This window comes from Mchenga conophoros, linkage group LG22 (genome assembly GCF_057382185.1).
Source record: "Mchenga conophoros isolate Kocher_MC1m ecotype Shallow Benthic linkage group LG22, M_conophoros_male_GT1.1, whole genome shotgun sequence".
In the NCBI taxonomy this organism is placed as follows: Eukaryota; Metazoa; Chordata; class Actinopteri; order Cichliformes; family Cichlidae; genus Mchenga; species Mchenga conophoros.
The window spans coordinates 2,312,943-2,324,706 of NC_140546.1; positions in this window are offsets into that span (position 1 = coordinate 2,312,943).

The window sequence follows — 11,764 nt, forward strand, 5'->3', positions numbered from 1 at the left end:
TCATTTGAGCTGTTTTTGTTTGAATTTTGTCCTTGAGTAAAACAACTTTATTAGATTATTATCTTTGCTTCTTGAGCTGAATACCACCACAGAAATGCCAAACCCTGCAGTGCCACTTCTAACGAACTCCCAGTAAAACTACATTTCTCTTTCTATAAAAACACTGAACGCTCAGCTGGTTTTCATGGCTCAGATTCAACAAAGTGCTGCAAACATTTTCCATGTTGACATGACATCGTCACATAGCTGCTGCAGATGTGTTGGCTGCATCCATGATGAGAACTCCACGTCCCAAAGGAGCGCTAGGGAACGGAGGTCTGTTGATTTTGGTGACCACAGGGAACTTTAAGAATGCGTTAGCGGTGCGTTAGCCTGCCTGAAGCAGTCAGGAGATGGTACACAGTGGTCACGGTTCTGAGCTGTCCCGAGGTTGGACGTGTTGTGTCGAGGGCTTGAAAAGAGGGCAGTGGGACGTCTTTTGGTTTGTGGAGATATTTTGCCTCTCATCCAAAAGGTTTCTGCAGTTTTAAAACAACAGTTGGAGTCCCTCGTATTAAACCGGGGGTTAAACAGGGGTTGAGGGGATCCTGTGGAGAGCTGGCCAGGAATTAATCACATGAGTCATCAAAAGCTGTGCGTCATTACCATCACCAGCGCTCAGGTGTGAAACCTCTGCAGGTTTCACACTGAGAAGCCTCACAGAGAAGGTTTGACGTGTTGTGCATTCAGAGATGCTCCTCTGCAGATGTTGGTCAGTCTGCAAGGCAGTCTGACCTCTGACCTCATGTCCTCCCAGAGAACTGCAGCTTGCTGCATATTTCCTATTTTCTGAACCATTCTATGTAATCCTCAGAGATGGTTGTTGGGGTAAATCGGCTTTCCACATCATTCTGGTGCTCAGTTTGAACAGGTCATCTCAAACATGTTCATGTGTCTAAATTAGTTGATTAGATATTTGTGATAATGAGCAGAAGAACATGTGTACCTAATGAAGTGACATGTGTAGGTATAAGTAGCAGCATAAAGTGCTTCGTTTCAGCCAAGAGTAACTGGTAATTAAAGCAAGGGTAGACGTGTTAAAAGCTGCAGTTCCCCTGACGTCCAGCAGAGGCTCCAGCAGCGAGTCGGTCCCCCGTTCGCATGTTTAAAGTGTACAGCAGAAATAAAGCCGTTTACAGCCTGATGCAAACACTGTGAAATCGACCACGGCTGGGATCGCAGTAAAAGAAATGACTTTAAACACGAGCCTGTCGGTTCATCATTCATATTTGTTCAGCTTTGTTTTCAGAAGCCAACCGCATGATGAAACATGTATGCTGATATACGTGTTCCTGTTTGTGCAGTTTTGCTTTTACCCAATTGAGACCAGCAGTATAAGTGAGGATGCAGAGAGGGGGTGGCATTCAACAAAGGTCGCCAGCTGGAATCCAACAGAGGATGCTGTGGTTGCATGATCCAAATCTTACTATGCCCTTTACTTTTTCCCTGTGATGAATGATAATTTACAGTAATGGTCGTTTTCTGTTTCTCTGGTGCACTGAACCTGCAGGAGTTATAAGATAAATCTTATTTAACGTTGTCTGACTGCTCCCAACCGTTTGTCTCAACGTCAGATTTAAGAAACGTCACGTGATGGGCAGGTTTCTCTCACCACTTCTGAAATGTGTGCTGAACAAACTCAAGATGCTCTGCCAAACTATTCAGATCCAGTTCAACCTGTCGGCTCTGGCTTCCTGACAACCTTCCTGACAAGAGTCCTCTGAGCGTATTCTAACACCACACACACAATAAAAGCTGGAATGCACCACATGGTTTCAGCCGGGGTGTGCCATCTTCAGTCGCTCTGCCAACAGGAACCAGAAGTCTCGCCAGGATCAGAGCCTACATGGGTTTTTTGCACTCACGGTTTAAAATATCCAAAGTTATTGCTTTGTTATCATACCGAATGATCACATGGTCTAAAGCTACTAAAATAATTCAGTTATTAATGATGAGATTAAAAGTTGGTTTGAGATGTGAAAACATTTCAAAGAGCCAAAGTCTTTGTGTCAGCATCACCCCAAACATGGAAAAGCACATCGAGAATTTAAATGTTGGTTTTTGGTCATCCACACTCTGATGTTATCAAATCAGCTGATCAGTTCTGTAAAAGAATGTGATTTTTATTAAGAGACTCCTACAAACACGAACCTGTTTAAGAATCTGCTTCCATCCCGTTTATTAAGTTGTCATTATAAGATACGGAGAAAAGATGAAGACTTGGAGGCTGAAACCTCAGCAGAGGAGTGAAAATCAGATGGTGAGTGCGTGCCTCAGATTAATGCCACTGGTTAATGGCTCAGTCACACTAGAGTATTTTTTTTATTTATTTATTTATTGTCATTGTCAAGAACAATGAAATTGCGTTTGGGGCTTCCATACAACCCAAAAAAAAGAAGAAAATAATAAATACCCCTTAAAACCCAAGTGTACATATTTAACCCAGTGTGACTCCAATGCAATAAGACAATCCTTAGCAATAATGTTGGTAGAAATTCAGACAAAGACCTGAGAAACATGACAAAATACAACAATGCAACCCATTCAATATTATTGTACTGTGAGATATGATATCAGATATGATAGTTATCTATTTAAGAAAGAGGGGGGGGGGCAGGAGGGGGAAGAGAATAAAGATATGATGCACCAATGCAGACCAGTTCATTGCTATTAAGAAGTTGGATATGGTTATTGTCCGTGAGAGGGGGGCAGAGAGTTCAGGAGCCTCACAGCCTGTGGATACAGGCTGTTGGCCAGTCTGGATGTTCTGGCCTGTATAGACCTGTACCTTCTCCCTGAGGGCAGCAGATGGAAAAGGTGGTGCGCAGGGTGATGTTGGTCCCGCAGGATACTGTGCACCCTCCTCAGACAGCGAGTGGGGAAGATATTACTGATCTCTGGCAGACTTGTTCCAATAATTCTGCCAGCTTCTTTCACCACCCGCTGGAGTGCTTGCTGATCGGCCTTGGTGCAGCTGGGGAACCACACTAGAAATCCATACGTCAGAACGCTGCTGATGGCACAGTTGTAGAAGTTCAACATCAGAGATCTGGGAATGTGTGCGCTCCGCAGTCTCCTCAGGTAGTAGAGGCGCTGTTGGGCCTTCCGTACAACTGAGGTGATATGGTTGCCCCAGGACAGGTCCTCGGTCACAGTTACCCCCAAGAATTTAAAACTGCTCACCCTCTCCACCGCCTCACTGCCAATGAAGAGAGGCAGATGGTTGTTATGGCCCCTCTTCCGGAAATCTACAATGATCTCCTTGGTCTTTTTGGTGTTTAAGACCAAGTTATTGTCGTGGCACCATGACTCTAGTTGTTGCACCTCTGTCCTATAGTTTGTCTCATCATTGTTGGATATAAGTCCGAGCACTGTAGTGTCATCTGCAAACTTAACAATGAGATTGGACGCGCAGGAGGAAATACAGTCATGGGTGAAGAGAGTGTATAGCAGAGGGCTCAGAACACACCCCTGAGGGGCACCGGTGTTGACCACAAGGGTGGAAGAGGTGTTCTTACCCACTCTGACACTCTGTCTACGGTTAGTGAGGAAGTCCACAATCCAGTTGCACAGAGAGGAGTTAAGTCCCAGTTGGTGGAGTTTGGGACGGAGTTTGTATGGCCGGATGGTATTAAAAGCCGAGCTGTAGTCTACAAAGAGGAGCCGTGCATAGGTGTTCCTGTGTTCCAAGTGCTTCAGTAATGTATGCAGCACTGTGGCGATCGCATCCTCGGTTGACCGGTTCTCCCTGTATGCAAACTGGTGCGAGTCCAGGGATGGTGGAAAAGCAGCTCTGATGTGTTTAATGACCAGTCTCTCCAGGCATTTGGCGGGAATGGGGGTGAGTGCCACAGGTCTGAAATCGTTCAGACATGTGACATTTGACTGTTTTGGATGGGAACGATGGTTGCTGCTTTGAAACAGGATGGTACCAGTGAACAGGACAACGAGGTGTTATATATAGAGGTGAAGACGTCCGCCAGGTCCGCAGCACAGTCTTTTAGCACCCGGCCCAGCACTCCATCCGGCCCGGCCGCCTTCCTGGTGTTAATGCTCCGGAACACACGCCTCAGCTCATGAGTGCTCAGGACCGGAGCAGGGTCGGTTGAGGGGAGAGGGGACAGGACAGGGTCGGTGTTCTCCCTGTCAAAACGGGCATAAAAGAGATTTAGATCCTCAGCCAGAGTAGAACTGTCGGCTGAGGGTGATGGTGTTCTTCTTTTGTAGTCCGTGATAGCCCTGATGCCCTCCCAGACCTGCCTTGGGTTTGTGTTGTTCTCAAACCTGGCCTCGATACGCCTCCTGTGCTGCTGCTTGGCAGTCTTGATGCCTCTTCTCAGGTTGGCCCTGGCAGCACTGTATGCCTCCTAGTCCCCGGATTTGAAAGCGTTGTTCCTTGTTCGAATAAGTTGTTGAACTCCGTGTGTCATCCAGGGTGGATTATTAGGGAACACACGGAATCGTTTCCAAGTTGTTACATTGTCCACACAGAAACAGATGTAGTCCAAGAGTAACAGCAGGGCAGCAACCTGCTTGCAATAGGAAAACTCAGTGGTTGTCTGATTGCACTTGACTGCAGGTCCAGGTATCCTGTGCACAACCACTTTTAATCGCACATTTTTAATGCGTGCTATTATTTATTGCTATGTAGTGTTAAAGTTCTGATTTTGTGTTGCTTTCCCTGCATGCAACAAAGGTTTCTGCTCTGGAGTCTGAAGGCAGCTGCACAGGTGTCCTGGCGGGAGGCAACCAGTGTCCAACCAGTCTGCAACCAGTCTGCAACCACTCTCAGACAGACTGCCAGCACACTACAGCCAGTCTTAATGCTTTCTGTCATTTTTCAGGTAAAAGTCCAGCAACGACATCACTATTCATGGGATTTCATTTCAAATCTAAGATGTTCTGTCTGGACTCAGTTAATGTGAATTTGTGTTGATTTTCACAGTTTCTTGTCATTCGGTCAGAAACAGATTGCAGACTCTGTTTCATTTTTGTCTCAATGCACCAAAGTTGCTTTGAATGAGGCGACTGACTGTGAACGTTTGCAGACCTGCTCCAGTCTCGCAGCCCGGTTGCACACGGATGCAGTAATTCGGTCCCGCTCCCTGTTTCAGCTCCTGCTGAGGTAAATGTTTATGGTACCATGTAAAGATGGAGCGTTGGTTGTGTACAAATAAAACTGAACTGATTATAATAATAAAAGACGGATGATGAGGATTATGATAAAGATGATTACAAAAGAAATTCCACTCGACTCGACGGCGTCTCTACTTTTGTTTCATCCAGTTTGTACATTTTTATATATCATTCTCTCTCTGAGCGTTTTCTTTCACCGCACGCTGCTGTTATCGTTTCGACATTTAGAAGTGTGAGGTTCATTAATATTTGTTGTATTGTGTCCCTGTGGCTTTATCAGAAACATATACTGAGGAAGGACAAACACAAAAACATCTGAAAATGTCTGAGAAGCTTTCTGTGAACTTTCTAAAGGTTTTCGCCTGAATAGAGTCGAGTGTTTGTTTAGTGGAAGCTGTGCCGTGTTTATTATTCTGGGCTTTCTCTTGTTTTTGAACCGTGGTTCTGATTCAGAGCAGCATTCTTTGTTTTGTGTTTCCTGACTCGCTGACGTATATTTTGCCCTTTCTTTTTGCTTTTGGCGCAGCTCAGCCTGAGGAGACAACTGTTCTGGGTTTCTTCTTGTGCCCGTGAGCTTTGTTTTTATTTGTGATTGTATAAAATGATGTAATTATGCTCATAACTTTTTTTAGGTATGAAAATAAGAGGATGATTTGGATCAGCCATTTTTCACTAATCTTTGTTTAAATGTTAACAGGAGGAAGCTCGACACAGAAAAGCCCTCAAAGGAAAAAACACAAGAAAAATGCAACAAATTCAGAAAATGACCATAAAATCCAAGACACACAAACATGAATATAGCAAATGTCAAACTGCAGGTGAATAAAGTAAATTATATATTAATAAGTCGCTGAAATTAGAACAGAAAATTACAAGTTTAAATATTTAATGACGTGCAGGATGCTTCTTCAGCATCCTGCACGCGATTAAGTCTAATTTACCTCTAATTTCTTTCGGAGCCGCCGCTGCTTGGTTTGTATTGACTAAAGCAGACACGGGCCCGCTGCCGTGCAGGAAGTGCAGAGCGGGCCTCGCGTCACGCCGCCTGTGTGTTATTAGGTTTAAGTCACGACTGTGTTCACATCGTGTTGTTTAGACAGCGATTACAGACGTCTGAAAAACCGTCGAGTCCCTGACTCGTACGTCTGCGTTGGAGATAAGAAAAGAACTGCAGACATGTCAACAAACTGTTGGCAGAATGTATGCAAATACACCTGTTAGTCAGGGAAGCCGAGACATGCCTGCATTTCTCTGTGAGCACCGAGCTTTAATACTCCGGCTGTGACGATCGCAGGCGCGCTCTCCTCCGCCGAGAGCTTTTTTCCCCTGATCGCATCCCGGAAAAATCTGCGTCTCAGCTCTGCACTCCTATCAGCCTTTTTCTTCCTCACATCACTCCGACGATCAGAAACAGTCTTCTGTATTCAGCCAATAGTAAGAGGTCCTGTTTGTCCCCAGACGTTCAGCCATTGATGCCTCTGTGCTGCACTGTTTGTTTGTGAGGATGAATCACCCGCAGACCTAATCCACCTACAGGTACCTGAACCTGAGAGAGGGCTGAATCAGGACGCTGAGGCAGGTTAAAAACACATCAGGCCCAAAGTCTGGATCATACAAAAACGAAATAAATCAAATAAATAAATGAAAGACAGGTAAACCTTTGAGTGGGTTTAAACAAAAACAGGAACCCAGACAAAAGCTTGCGGCCACGATTTCCCCTCGTCTTCAGTCTTTTTTCCAGTCGATGACGTCGAGATGTAAAGGAAGTGTAAGAGTCCTCAGAGAATCCAGATGAGACCGTGAGACTCTTCGACAGCTGTTGCTGATGGAGATCTGCTGCAGAGGAACTACAAAACTCTGGAAGAGGACCACAAAAAGCTCATCACTCAGCATGTCTTACTGCCTCGTTTCAGCCACGTCCAACAGTCTGTGAAATGTTCCTGATCTTTGAACTTTCAGAGTGGATGCGGCTCAGGAGGTGGAGCGGTTCACCTACTAACTGGGAGGTTCGTTGTTCGATCCCTGGCTTCTCCAGTCTGGATGGTAAAGTATCCTCGAGCCCCGAGTCGGTGAATGTGGAATAAAGTGCTAAAATAACCAGTCTGTTTATTCTGAACTCAAATTTGACATTTTCGACAGGAAGTTCCAAACGTTGCTTCATGTTCGGAGCACGATGGGTCTGGTGGTGTCCACATTTCCCAGTTCCACAAATCATTCTGTCGCTCACACCAAAGATCCAAGTTTACTCATACCTTTATGAATATGAAATACATTATTAATGAATAATAATGTGGTTAAGTTTAGGAAGTAACTGTGACTGGGTTAGGTTCAGAAAAATTTTATTTCAGGTAAAAATCCTTGGTTTTGTGGTTACCATGGTGATGTTCTCCACTTTTTCTGGACAAATATGTGCTTCTACCATGAAACACACTTACTATTGAAATACTTTACTGTGAAGTGTTCACGGACATGAAGAAAACATAAAAATATTAACTTTTATGTCAGTTTGTGACTTTTTACAAACTGGGCGGGCAGGTCGCCTCAGAGAAGGAGCAGTGAAAACCATCACTCCTTTATCAAACTTAGATTATTTTAAAGTGAAATGAAACGTGAGATTAGCTGCTCGTCCTTAGACGCTCCGGAGCATCTGAAGCCAAATTAATCTTCATCCTAAAGGATGCAACACAGCAACGGCCAAACTGAGGACACAAATAATTTGAGATTTATTACTGTGAACATCAAACTGTTAACAGAAACACACAGTTGTGGTCTGTTGGCAATTTCTTTGAACGCTTCCTTTTTCCAGGTGGCGCGATAACGATGCACACATCATTATCGTTCCACTTTATACAACAGGAACTTCTTGCATACATTTATGATTAGTTTGATCAGATGTTTGTTCTGGAATAATATCCGATCTCCGTTTTTGGCAGAATTTGTAGACTTCCTTTAAACTGTTTGGCACAGACCGCCTTTAAAGCCTAGCTCCAGGGTTGAGGCCGGGGTTTTGGGAAGACGAAGCTTAATGCTATTGTACAAAAGGGTTAGGGTTGTGTGTGGGATTCCCTATGCTCCCTGAATGCACCATAGGTGTGCATGTCCGCAGCTTCAGTTCAGAGACAAACGGCAGCCGAACAACAGTGTGTGCGTTCATGAGACCAAACCACACACACACACACCTGCGGGCACATTCTCAATTGGAAACACAAAGAAGGACAACCAGTGTGTGAATGTGAGAGTGAATGAATAGTGGCATTGTAAAGCTCTTTGGGTGCCTTGAAAAGCGCTATATAAACCCAATCCATTATTATTTATTCCTGAACTCTGTTTGTTCCTCTCACATCTGAACATTTGCAAGTGTTCTGACCCGACACTCTGAAGCGATTGCTGCCAGCTCAGATTTCTTTAACCCTTCTAAACCGTTATCCTGCTTTTTCCAAATTGCGTGTTATCATTTAACCTGCCTCGGTTTGGTTTGGATTGTTGATTACCTGACAGGAAGACCACAATATGTACGTCTCCCACAGTGTGTGTCTGACAAGGTGATTAGCAACACAGGGGCACCACAGGGGACTGTCCTCTCCCCCTTCCTCTTCACCCTCTACACCACAGACTTCAGCCACTGCACAGAGACCTGCCATCTTCAGAAGTTTTCTGATGACTCTGCGGTGGTTGGATGCATCAGCAGGGATGATGAGACAGAGTACCGGGCTGTGGTCGACTCCTTTGTCACGTGGTGTGAGCAGAATCATCTGCAGCTCAACGTGGCAAAGACCAAGGAACTGATCGTGGACTTCAGGAAGACCAGGAAACACTTGACCCCTGTTTCAATCCAGGGGGTCAGTGTTGACATTGTGGAGGACTATAAATACCTTGGAGTACACATTGACAATAAACTGGACTGGGCTAAAAACACCACAGCACTTTACAGGAAGGGCCAGAGTCGTCTCTATTTTTTGAGGCGACTGAGGTCCTTCAACATCTGCCAGAAAATGCTGAGGATTTTCTATGAGTCTGTGGTGGCCAGTGCGATCCTCTATGCTGCTGCATGCTGGGGGAGCAGGCTGAGGGTCGCAGATGCCAACAGACTTAATAAACTGATCCGTAAGGCCAGCAATGCTGTGGGGATGGAGCTGGACTCCCTCAAGGTGGTGTCGGAGAGGCGGATGCTGTCCAAGATAAAGACAATGTTGGATAACACCTCCCACCCATTCCATGACATGTTGGTCAGTCACAGGAGCTCGTTCAGTGAGAGACTGAGATTACCCATGATGCACCACTGAACGACACAGGAAATCTTTCCTGCCTGTGGCTCCCTGTACAACGCATCCACTTAACACACTGTTTGCTGCTACAACTACACATGTTTCTTTTCCAACTATTTATTTATAAGTGACTTATGTATGTATGTATGTATATATATGTATATATTGTACTATTCTTAGTTAGCATATTGTCTGTCTTGTCTTAATGTTGGTTTAAAATGGAGCACTGTAACAAAAAATAATTTCCCCCAGGGATCAATAAAGTATTCTGATTCTGATTCTGATTACTGGGATAATTGTAGCTGATCTGACACAGGCAGAGGTACTGGTGTGGGAATGAATCAGACCTGTGCACCACAGTATCATTGGAGTAGTAATCTGTGTACAGACCTTGTCGAGACAAAAGACATTGTAGAAGCTCCAGCACTGCATCTTTAAGTGAGTTTTTGACCCTGAGGAAAAATCCAAATTAAATTCCAGCGTGTTTTTTAAAGTCATTTAAAGTGTTAAATGAATCCTTCCACGCTGGAACAACAGTTCAAAGAAATCATTAAAAATCATTAAGAATTCCTGTGACATTCATGTCCGTGATGAGTGGACGTAAACTTCAGACCACAGCTGTCTAATCTGGATGAAGAATTCCTCGCACACAAATTTTATCCCAGCGCGGCGTTCCAGCGACGACTCGTAACCAAACGTCAAACAGCGTCTGTTTTCATGCTTTGTGACAGCTTCATGTGTAATTGTACATTTTAACAGGACGGCTTCTGTCAGGAGAAGAGGGAGCTGGAGGTGTCACCATGGCAACCAGAAACAACAACAGTCAAAGACGTGGCGACCTTAACTGGTGCGTAGATCTTACTTGTTCCCAGTGCCCGACCCGTACCAGTCAACACATTTGAAATTTAGTCAAGTCTGAATCATACGACAGCGGAGAGACGAACCAGGGAACAATGTTCCTCCTTATTCAGCATTTATTATCCTGCAGATGTTTTCTGGTCACTTCATCAAAAAACCTGTTAACTGAAATGTGATCTGACCGCAGTGTGTAGACACACAGAGGGAAAGCAAGACGAGTGAAAGGAGGACCATAATCACAAAGAGATGAATGTCCGAGATAAAGTAGGTTACCATCATCACTGCAACGTGACACAAGCACAACATCATGTCCTAAAAAGTTTGGATGCTGTTTGAAATATAAATAAAATCATTTAAAGCTGACGTTTAACTGATTGTAGCTCATTTCGAATCAACACGTCTCCACATGAATAAATAAAGTGTACAGGAGCGTGCGCTGAACCCTCTGTAAGTCGCTCTGGAAGCCAGCATTTGTTATCCGATATATAATTTCAGCTTCCACACTTCAAGGGCCTCCTTTGTTGCATTTCTTGTTCACAATGTGGAAGTGTTTTCAGGCAGTTTATGTCATCCTTATGAACAAGGTACAAAAACAACTTGATTAGGTTTGGGAGAAATACAGGGTTAGGGGTCAAAACAGGATGTTGCAATAATAACAACAAAACCTTTTAAAGTAAAAATGTTTAATTTTGTGTACGTAGATGTGAATCTGTACATATGCCGCGGGTCAGATGAAATAAAATTGTGTTCAGGGACAAAAAAAATGGTGGAAATTTTTTGTCCAAGAACTGAAAAAAGTGGAAAGATCGTGCCCATTAAGATGAATCAAAGAAACCGCTGTGAGACTGTTAACACTTACAGATAGAAGCAGGAAACAAAGAACAACCCGGCGTTTGGTCTGACCCCTCCATCCGACTCGACCTCCTCACAATCCAGTCTTTAAGCGATGATGTATGAACCCTGCTTCCAGGTCCAACCGAATCTGTGTTTATTAAGCTGTTTTTTACATGCTGGGCTTTTATTACCACTGCTCATTTTAAAGCTCAGTTTTTAAAACCTTAGGATGTAACTACAGCCCAGCCCATGCAGCAGTATATGAATGACTAACCTCGTATTGTGGATGGATTATCTCAGTTGTTCTCCTGGCTGAAGTTTGGTCCTTTTACAGCATCCTGCCATGCGATTACATTTGTTCCTGACCACCGAGAACACTCACGGTAACTTTTATCGAGTGGAAAAAAAGTTAGCTTGTTTATATTATGCTAACATAGCTGTGTCGCTAGCGGTCACGTAGCACACATATACCAGCTAGCCCAACTTCAGTAACCCTACAAATGTCACTGCTGTTTAGTTTTCTGTCTTCATTTATGTTGGAAGTGATAGCAGAGCTGTACGTTTGGATTTTTTCAGAAATCTCTCAGTCAGGACATGCTATATTGTATTTAGATAGAAGCTAGCGAGCTAAC